Raw genomic sequence first — 10,775 nt, 5'->3', positions numbered from 1 at the left:
TCCTTTTACCAACGCCCTTTCCTTGAACCTGGACAGAGACCGCCTCATGTTCCCTGTGTGGTGAGTGGGTACACTTGGTACCAAACCTTCCCCTTCACTCACTCAGATAGTATAAGACACACCAACATATAAAATTAAATGCATTTATACATGTTTCAAAACAAGAAAAGGGTCTTCAAACTGAAATGTTGCTCTTTCTATAGATGCTGTCTGACTTGCAGTGTTTCAGTATTTTCTGTTTTTATTTCAGATTTCCAGCACCTGAAGTTTTTTTGATTTTCAAGAATCTGGATACCTCATTAGCACATTCATTTATAAATGTTGCAGACCCAACCTGATCCAGAGAAGCAATTTTTTTTTAAAAGCCGTTCTCACCCAAATCTGACACACAGAGTTGGATCTCCTCAGACTTGGGTCAGATAGCCATGCCTTTGTGCTCATATCGATTTGAACTTGATGGCCACATGTAAGCAAGAGTCTATTTTCATTGACAACTTACTTATACTTATTTAGCAGAAGTGAAGATCAGGCAAGAATCTTGTGATCAAGTGTACTCTAGGGGACTTTATTCCAAAATTCGATTCTCAGTTTCTGAGTCGGACTACCAAGGATTAAACATGAAGTGCTCATGGCCTCAAAGTACGTTGTCAGTGACAAATTGATTGCACCTACTGTTGATCTTGAAGAAAGCAGCCCAGAGAATTTTCTCAAATTGTTTGCTGTTAGGCATCAGTTCAACAGGATCCCTGGCTACCAGTAACAGTGATGTCATCAAACAAACTAAGCAGTTTATCAATTAAATAGTTTTCACAGAGAGTAAGTCAAGAAGTAAAAAACCACGATTTTTAACTTTTTAGACACATTACAAGGTACAAAATAACATGTCTGATAAAGAAGGTGAAAGCAATGATCAAACGTCCACTGACTTTTGAAATATTTATCGGACAGACAATTTGTACTTGTAAGAGTGGGTTTTATAGTATTCAAGAGATAATAAGCCATGATTATGGCCTGGTGCACTGTTAAATACTCGCTTGCAAGAAAGTACTTCATTTAACATTTTCATAATGAGAATGTAAATACTTGAGGTTTTTGTTAGATCACTGATTTTTTGCAGGTTACACTGAGGCAGGTGTCAGAACAGTATGTTGTATGGATGAACAGGGAGTTGGTGACTAAAGCTTCTGTGTGTCAGCATTGTATATGTGCATAGTGCAGAAGGTGGTATCAGTTTTGCCATTGTTACATCTACAAAATCTGGGTCATATTTGTTTAATTTCCACATAAAATTATGTATTTGCCTCTGAACCACTTGAAGTTTATCAGATTTTTTTTGTCCAAACACTCTTTACAATCAATGTTATGCACCTCTCCTGCAGCTGGTGACATTCAAGGTGATATGAAAGGCATATAGTTGATCACATATTTTCCATTTATCCTGTTGATTGAGATAGAAATGTACAAATTTGTATTGTACCATTTGTAAGTTCACGTTGCTTTTTGGCTTTTACCTTTTATTAACCACCAGACATTGGTAATGCAAATTAATAATTTGCAGGCATGGTAGCGTAGTGGTTAGCATAACGCTATTACAGTACCAGCAACCCGGGTTCAATTCTGGCCACTGTCTGTAAGGTGTTTGTACATTCTCCCTGTGTCTGCGTGGGTTTCTTCCGGGTGCTCCAGTTTCCTCCCACATTCCAAAGACGTACAGGTTAGGAAGTTGCGGGCTTGCTATGTTGGCACCGGAAGCATGGCGACACTTGCAGGCTGCCTTCTCTATGCAAAAGGTGTATTTCACTGTGTGTTTCGATGTACATGTGACTAATAAAGAGATCTTATCTAACAATAGTGCAATAAAGTTAATGGGCAATCTGAGACATCCCTCCTTACCCAATGAAATTAAAAAAATAGAGAAGGAATTGTGAAACTCCATGGAAGAAATGGTGGATTACTCCCAGATTGAATACAGAGGAAAATAGATGGCAAAGAGGAGTGGATTAGGGGAGAGATGAAACATAAAGAGAGAACATAGAGGGAAAAAACTATTGGAAACTATTTACAGTCTACAGGATGCTTTAAATTTCTGAGCCTCCATTGCTAAATGGCATGTCAGATCCAGAAATTATTACAAGGTTCTTATGAATTGAGATAACTGTGGCATTACTGCAGTGAGGTTAATTTGAATTTAATTGCAAATCCAGCAATTTTTGGATCTTCATGGGACAACAAGGTACAAGAATAATGACAACTCGGTCATCCACAGCACTGATAGTTTTTTTTAAGTTGTTGATAATGAACAAGTGTTGTGAACTTGCTATTATTTTCCCAGCGAATTGGAATTAGTTTATTATTGTCACATGTACGAGGTACAGTGAAAAACTTGTCTTGCCTACCGTTCATACAGATCAATTCATTACACAGTGCATTGAGGTAGTACAGGGTAAAACAATAACAGGATGCAAAATTAAGTTGAACGGCCACAGAGAAAGTGCAGTGCAGGTAGACAGTCAGGAGTCCATCTGTTCAATAGTCTTATAACAGTGGGATAAATGCTGTCCTTGAGCCTGGTGGTATGTGCTTTCAGACTTTTGTATCTTCTGCCCAATGGGAGGGGGAGAAGAGAGAATGTCCGGGATGGGTGGGGTCTTTGATTATGCTGGCTGCTTTAGACCAAGGCAGCGAGAAATGTAGACAAGAGTCCATGGAGGGGAGGCTGGTTTCCGTGATGTGCTGAGCTGAGTCCACAACTCTCTGTAGTTTTTTGTGGTCACAGGCAGAGCAGTTGCCTTACCAAGCTACGATGCATCCGGATAGGATGCTTTCTGTGGTGCGTCAATAAAAATTGGTGAGGATCGACTGGGACCTGCCAAATTTCTTTAGCCTCCTGAGGAAGTAGAGGCTCTGGTGTGCTTTCTTGGCCATGGCAAATACGAATTGAGGTCCAATATAAACAGCATAGTATTTTAATCAGTTTTATTATTGATTACTTATGTAAATTATATTCCCTGTTGATCCTGACAAGCTTCCTAAACCAGTCCATGTTTTCCACAAGCATGTTATAATTTAATATTTGCAAAGAACATAATTTAGCTACATATTTTGAAAGAACACTGTGGTAATATTATTGATGTTTATTTGTAAGGATGATTTTGATTTAGGATTCTTTGTGGCAGAAAGTCATTAGTTAGTTAGTTAGTTAGACAGCCATGAACTTCTAGATCTCCAGGGCACCACGGTGATCATGTAGTCTACACAACACTATTATAGATCTGAGCACATCTTATTGTCAAAGAAAAACTTCTGGTAAGATAAGATGTGGATGCTCTATTTTGTTTCTAGCCATTCTTTTCTGCAAGAATGCACTCGTAGTAGATGCACAATGTAGCACTGAAACTGGGTCCAGTGATGGAGTGTGAACAAAATGCAGTTTCCCAGCACCTACACTGAGGACTCTGATACTGGTTTAGACCTTCTGCAGGAAAAATGATCACATTAACTTAAATGAAGTGGAATGTCTCTAAGTGACAAGGATAACACAAACACTAGTTTGCATCTTTTCAACTTAATTGAATTTGCTTTAAAGTTTTATTTATTTTAAAGGGTTTTGTCATTTAACTTTTCTATTTTCAATAATGTTTTTATTTAATTGATTTTGATTTTGGATAATAGGCACACACAATGTGTGATAGGTTTACTAGCTAGCTGTCAAAAACTTTTTAGTCCTTCTGTGACAAGTGCTTGCCCTAAATCCCATCTCCCTGCCGCATGCTGTATCATGCAAGGTTCTACTGTTGCCAGGGCCTCTCCACTTTGGATCAGGACAGCAAGTCAATATTTTCTGATCAGCAAAAAGCAAGTCAGTTGCTGATATAGTTCTGGCCCATTAAATGGATAATTTTTATTATTACTAATGCTACCAATTAGCATTGGTAATGAGATACGTCACTCAGCTGTAGTAGGCAGAGCTCTAAAGTGGATCAGGTTAAAATCGAGCAAAAATCACAACAAAAACTGTAAATGTTGGGAATCTGAAAAAAACCCAGAAACTAAAGGCATTTTGGGTATTTTATATTTAATACTTTTGATATGCAAATCATCCAAGCAAATTAGAAATTCTGTTGCTTATTGGAGTCCAGTTTTCTCACTGAAATGTTGAAATTAACAGTTTCTTGACACATTCTTGACACCGTTTTGTATATGGTGTTAACACTAAATTGGGTTCACCTAAAATTCAATTTAAGAAATTATTATCGCTATTTCTTCTTGTTTAGAAATGGTAGAACATGACCTATTCATTTGTAGAAAACAGATGCTTGCAGAATTTGTAGCTACTGCATCATTTGCATCCTGTTTGCTGGGAACTAGTTCAGCTTCGTTAAAGCACACTTGCCATGGCAACCACACAGGTTGCTATGGTGATGAAGGAAAACAGGGAAGGGGTAGAATTGGGGTCCACTGAGGTGCACAATTTAGAGATGTGGTGATTTCAGTTAAAGATCAGCAAATAAAAACAAAAGAGAAAATCAGTACTTACAAAAACAATGTTCTACCAGGGACCCTTTCATGCATGTATGCTCCCTTGCATAATTTGCTCCTTGTGATACTGTTAGTGAAAAATGAAGGTTGCATCTCATAACCTTCTGACACAGTTTCTGTCAGAAAGGAAGTAAGTCATACTATGCCTGTACATGTGATCGTATGATCATGTGAAAGTGGGGAAGTGGCCAGGGTGAATTGTGACTGGGCCAACATCTCACTAGCTGGGGCTTCAATGGTAATGGGTGCAAACACGTGTGGAAACATGTGGAAAATGATTTTTATGAGTGATTAATGCATGTAAACAGATATGAATGGGTACAATTTCCAGTCAAAAGTAACTGATGACAGCAACAGTAACTATCAGCTTGCTTGTTGGAAACTATACTAAAGAAGAAAGAACTAAATTAAGATATTATCGTTCTCATCTTCAGGATGCCTTAAAACTCTTGCAGCCAATTATCAATCTTTGGAATTTAATGCAGTGATTATGCCAGTAAGTATATCAGCTAACTTTTACTCAGCAATACAATGAATGTCTAGTAAATCTGTTTTGATAGTATTGTATGAGGGATAAAAATTGTCTAGAATACTATTAGAAAAATGCCCCCCTTTTACACACTTGTAGGCACTTGGAATAGAGCTTGGCTGCCGGAATGAGCCAGATAAGACCCAACTAATGTACTGCGTTTAGGTCGGCAAGGTGTATATTCTGATAAAACATTTAAGTTTGGTTTGGGTTGAGCCAGGCCCTGCTTTGCCAGCCGGGCTCAGTACTTCACCTATGAAGTTAATTATCTTTGTATGACCACATTTGTCCTCTATCATTTGGGTTTTTATCTTCAAACAGATCAATAGCATGATTGATGGTCAGGTTGGATATGGAAATAATGTCAGTCGTCAGACCAGAGTTAGTTTTGGGTTGGCTGTATTTGGGTCCAGTTTTAATTTTATTCTTTAGCAGACCTCTAAATTGGAGTCTGATTTAAGGATTTTGTATAAAAGTAGCACCTCTGACAATGCAACATTTCCTGAGTACTGCGCTAAAGTATCTGCAGTGATGATGTCCTTAAGAATAGAATGGGGATAGAACCCACAATCTTCTGACCAAGAGGTAAATCTCGTCACACCATAACCATGCTAATTTTTGTGACCAGGAGCTTAGCCTTTTAAGTAAATGTGTGGTGTAGGTTTAGCATATTTTGGGCAGTATTATAATGCTTTGAAACAATCAATCTGCTGAGTGGCTCTTTGGACTTGAATCATATTCTACTATCTCTGGGAATTCGTTTCAACTGAACTTATTGGAGGGATCTTGGAAATTAATTTACCTGAGGGAATGCATGTTGCAAATCTTAATAAATGTCTGGTACTTATGCCTTGCTGGTCGATCAGTTTAGTGTGGCATTTTTAGTTATTTTTCTCCCTTTTCCCCAAGTGCAGTCTACTTGTGGAACACAAAATAAGGCTTAAAATCAAACAACAGTTAAACTTAAGAACAGTGATCAGCTTGCGTTGAAACTACAGCTAATTTTGTCATCTTTATCTGTCTATTGCATAATATAAGCTGTAACTATTCCAAATAAATATTGAAGGATAAAATACAGACTTACTCCCATAGCTTTTTATATTATAGGCTGGATATACATATCTGATAAGATCAGTTCCATAAACCAGGTTCAGTGGCAGCAACAGCAGAAGTGCACTAATTTCTTTTGAAACCATGTTGCATCTATAATGTAAAAAAAAGCAATATTGAGAAGCATTAAAAGAAAACAAGATTCAAGGACATTTTTGAGGCAATGCAATATATTTCCCTCCAATTTTTACATGAGCAAAAATTACTTTGATAAAACAGTTGTCAATTTCAAACTTTGACAGACATTTTCACTCACATCATTGGAAAGAGGAAAAGCACACCAGATAGAACATAGAACACAGAACAATACAGCACAGTACAGACCTTTCGGACCACAATGTTGTGCCGACATTTTGTCCTGCTTTAATATCTATCAAACATTTTCCTCCCAAATGTTAACCCTTCCCTCCCATTTCTCTATCATTCATGTGGCTATCTAAGAGTCTCTTAAATGTTCCTAATGTATCTGCCCCCACAACCTCTGCTGGCAGTGCGTTCCACGCACCCACCACTCTCTCTGTAAACAAATTTACCTCTGACATCCCCCTTATACCTTTCTCCAATCACCTTAAAATTATGCCCCCTCGTGTTAGCCATTTTCGCTCTGGAAAAAATTCTCTGACTGTCCACTCAATCTATGCCTCTTATCATCTTGTAGACCTCTATCAAGTCACCTTCCATCCTCCTCCTCTCCAAAGAGAAAAGCTCTAACTCACTCAACCTATCCTCATAAGACGTGCTGTTCAATCCAGGCAGCATCCTGGTAAATCTCCTCTCCACCTTCTCTAAAGCTTCTATATCCTTTCTGTAATGAGGCGACTGGAACTGAACAAAATACTCCAAGTGTGGTCTAACCAGAGTTCTATAGAACTGCAACATTACTTGCCGGCTCTTGAACGCAATACCCTGACTAATGAAGGCCAACACACCATACGCCTTCTTAACAACCCTATCAACTTGCACGGCAACCTTGAGGGATCTATGGACGTGGACCCCAAGATCCCTCTTTTCCTCCACACTGCTAAGAGTCCTGCCGTTAACCTTGTATTCTGCCTTCAAATTCAATCTTCCAAAGTGTATCACTTCACACTTTCCCTGGTTGAACTCCATCTGTCACTTCTCAGCCCAGGTCTGCATTCTATCAATGTCTTGTTATAATCTACAGCAACCTTCTTCTATCCACAAACACTACCAACCTTAGTATCATCAGCAAACTTACAAACCCACCCTTCCACATCCTCATCCAAGTCATTTATAAAAATCGCAAAGAGCAGGGGTCCCAGAACAGATCCCTGTGGAACACCACTGGTCACCGACCTCCAGGCAGAATATGCTCCATATACCACCACCCTCTGTCTTCTATGGGCAAGCCAATTCTGAATCCACACAGCCAAGTTTCCCTGGATCCCAAGTCTCCTGACTTTCTGAATGAACCTTCCATGAGAAACCTTATCAAGCACCTTACTAAAATCCATGTACACCACATCCACTGCTCTACCTTCATCAATGTGCTTTGTCACATCCTCAACGAATTCAGTCAGGCTTGTGAAGCACAACCTGCCCCTCACAAAGCCATGCTGAATGTCCCTAATCAGCCTATGCTTCTCCAAATGCCCATAAATCCAAAGAATCTTCTCCAGTAATTTGCCCACCACTGAAGTAAGACTCACTGGTCTGTAATTCCCAGGGTTATCCCTACTCCCTTTCTTAAACAAAGGGAGAACATTTGCCACTCTCCAATCATCTGGCACTACTCCTGTGGCCAGTGAGGACGCAAAGATCGTCGCCAAAGGTGCAGCAATCTCTTCCCTGGCTTCCTGTAATAACCTTGGATATATCCCGTCTGGTCCCGGTGACTTATCTATACTAATGTTTTTCAAAAGTTCCAGCACATCCTCTTTCCTCACATCGACATGCCCTAGTGTATCAGCCTGTTGTACGCTATCCTCACAAATGTTAATGTCTTTCTCACTAGTGAATACTGAAGCAAAGTATTCATTAAGGACCTCCCCTACCTTATCTGACTCCAGGCACATATTTCCTCTTTTATCCCTAATTGGTCCTACCCTCACTCTAGTCATCCTATGGATGGATGGATTGATCTAAATCTTTTGATTTAGAACCACTCACAAAATGTTTTATTTTGTGCCTCTTATGTGGAGCCCTTTGGAATAATTAACAGTGTTCATAATCATATCTGGAAAGATGTTACATGCCAGGTTTGATTTTAAAACCCAACAGTTTCCCAGAACATTTCTTGCTAAGCAGGTAAAAGCGAAATGTCAGCAGTCAATAGTTTAGCTGCAAGATTTTGACAAATGAACATTGAGGGTGTTTAAAGGACACAGAATGTAATGTCGATGAAGTCAGTGAACTAGATCTGATATTTCCTTATTCTTCTGTATATTAACAAAACTCTGAACAAAATTCTAAACAAACATACCAGTGTTTGTGGTCTTCGTGGACTTGCTTCTGCAAAGGTTTTCCAACAGATTGAACTGGATGAAAAATAACTTTAAAGTGATGAATCCCGTTGTATTTATATAGAGGTGGTTCTACAGATAATTTTATGGCTCCTCCTGTTAAAGTGGGAGCATTAATTATGCAGTCTGTACTTTTTTAAATATCAAAATGTTACAAGTTAGGGAGTTTCTCGTGGTCAATGATGCATTGCATCCTTTGGGAGTGGCCTTTGGCAATAGGAAAAGTTTTAATGACAATGTAGAAATGTATTTGCATCTTTCTGAAATCTTGATAAGGTTAAAGAAAATTGCTGATTTTTGCTAATTGTGTCAATTGTTTCTCAATAGTGATATTAAAACAAATTTAAAAGTGGCAGTTAAATGATGAATTTCACTTGGCTTTATTTTCCTTTTTGATCATAATTTTGATTTATGACAAATTTTAACTATGCATGAACTTGGGCCATATAAGCTGCAATTGAAAGATCTGGAACTGGATTTAAATAGTGGAATGCAACATACTGCTGCTACTATCTAGTTTGCTTGCACCACTGACTGGTAATGATTTTCAAAGCTACATATTTTGCTTGAGGATGTCAGAATTTAGTTCTAGAATAGAAAAATAATTATTAATTCTGCATGGATAAAGGAGCAACTCACTTTAAAGTAGTGCAGGTTGGAGTTAGAACCATAATGCTCTGCTGGAAATTCTCTGATCAGACCTAGAATCCTGAAATCACTTGAAAATAGAGTGGAACAAATTACTTGGGCCATGTCAATTAGCACATATTTAAATTCCAGTCAAAGTTTAAAAAGTTTATCTAAATTCTGAATGATTGAAGTCTCAGATGCAGAAATTGATTTAATTCTAAAATGGACGACCTTTAGTTGGTTACTGTAATTTGGATTCAGATTTAGGAATCAATTTTTGAAATTTTGAAATGTACTGTAATATTCCAAATCCTGTGATACAATGTATGTTACTAAGGGGTCTCCTTTATTTGAGAAAAAAAGAGGGGTTGGGGGGGGGGTGGGGATGTTATAAATTCATATTCCTGCAGCATGTTTCATGTGCTGAATGTCTTTCCAGAATCTAATTACAGAGGTCAATGTACTTGGTGCAATTCTAAACTTAATCTACAAGTTTTGTGGGATATACCGAATACCCCTTCTGGTGCATGAAAATTTGGAATGTAACTTTATCTAATTGCTCCTCTTCCAAAGTGTTTTTTTTGCATTTTTCCCACAGGCTATATTATGAACCGAAACACATCCCATTAGTGAGTATCTGGTTAAATTCTGTGCCGGGATGAGTTACTATATACAACCCATTGCAGCTTGTTTTTACCTCCTGAACAAATTAAAGACAAGTATATAAAAATGTTGGAAACCAAATGACAGATGAACTGGTACTATTTTGCACAAAGTACAGTCTTTATAAAGACTATGCTACATCCTACTTAGAGCTTAATTTCTAAAGTCTCATATTCGGGTTTGTGATCTTAAGTTGCAAATTAATGCAAAAACAAATCCAGTTTAATTTAGTGCTCTTAAAAAATCTGCACCCTAATTACCATTTAAATTGTCTACTTGTTGTCCCATAATTTAAAATTCTGAAAAAAATTGAAGGTCATAAATACATTAGGATAGAGATAGATATGCACATACATCAGGAAAAAAAAATTACATTTGTTTTTATTAAAAGCAATGTAGCTTTTTTCATGAAATGATTAGAACAAGAAAATTATGGTCCAACTTGGAGCAGAATTTTAGAAAAAATTTCCTAGGAGAATGCTGGGATATCTCAGCAAGCTGCTGCTCCATTGTTGAATTCTGGCAGCAGAGCACAGTTATTGGAACTCTGGCAGTAATTTTGTCTTTGTGGGAGTCCCAAAACATACATGTACTTGTGCTGAGAAATGCTGATAGTTCCGTGCTGAATTGCTGTTGTTCCCCAGAGAAACGCAGACCAATATTTTTCTAACTCTCTGCAGTTATAATGAGATAGACATTATCATTCCATTACCTGGCATATTAATTATTGTTCATTTGAACTTCTGCAATATAAGGTAGATACTGATAAATGATGTCTGATTTTAAAAATGTGAATATTAGGTATTCTAATTGTTTTCAAC

At 37.8% G+C, this 10,775-nt stretch overlaps 2 protein-coding genes across 2 annotated transcripts in view; one reads left to right on the top strand and one right to left on the bottom strand.

Moving 5' to 3' along the window:
- Positions 1–10,775, top strand: part of nt5dc1 (5'-nucleotidase domain containing 1) — a 423,262-nt gene that overhangs the window by 98,879 nt on the left and 313,608 nt on the right. The window lies entirely within an intron of this gene.
- The window catches only part of LOC127575141 (uncharacterized), a 70,208-nt gene that overhangs the window by 31,394 nt on the left and 28,039 nt on the right, over positions 1–10,775 (bottom strand). The window lies entirely within an intron of this gene.

This window comes from Pristis pectinata, chromosome 10 (assembly GCF_009764475.1).
Source record: "Pristis pectinata isolate sPriPec2 chromosome 10, sPriPec2.1.pri, whole genome shotgun sequence".
NCBI classification, from domain to species: Eukaryota; Metazoa; Chordata; class Chondrichthyes; order Rhinopristiformes; family Pristidae; genus Pristis; species Pristis pectinata.
This window is presented reverse-complemented; position numbering and strand designations above follow the sequence as displayed.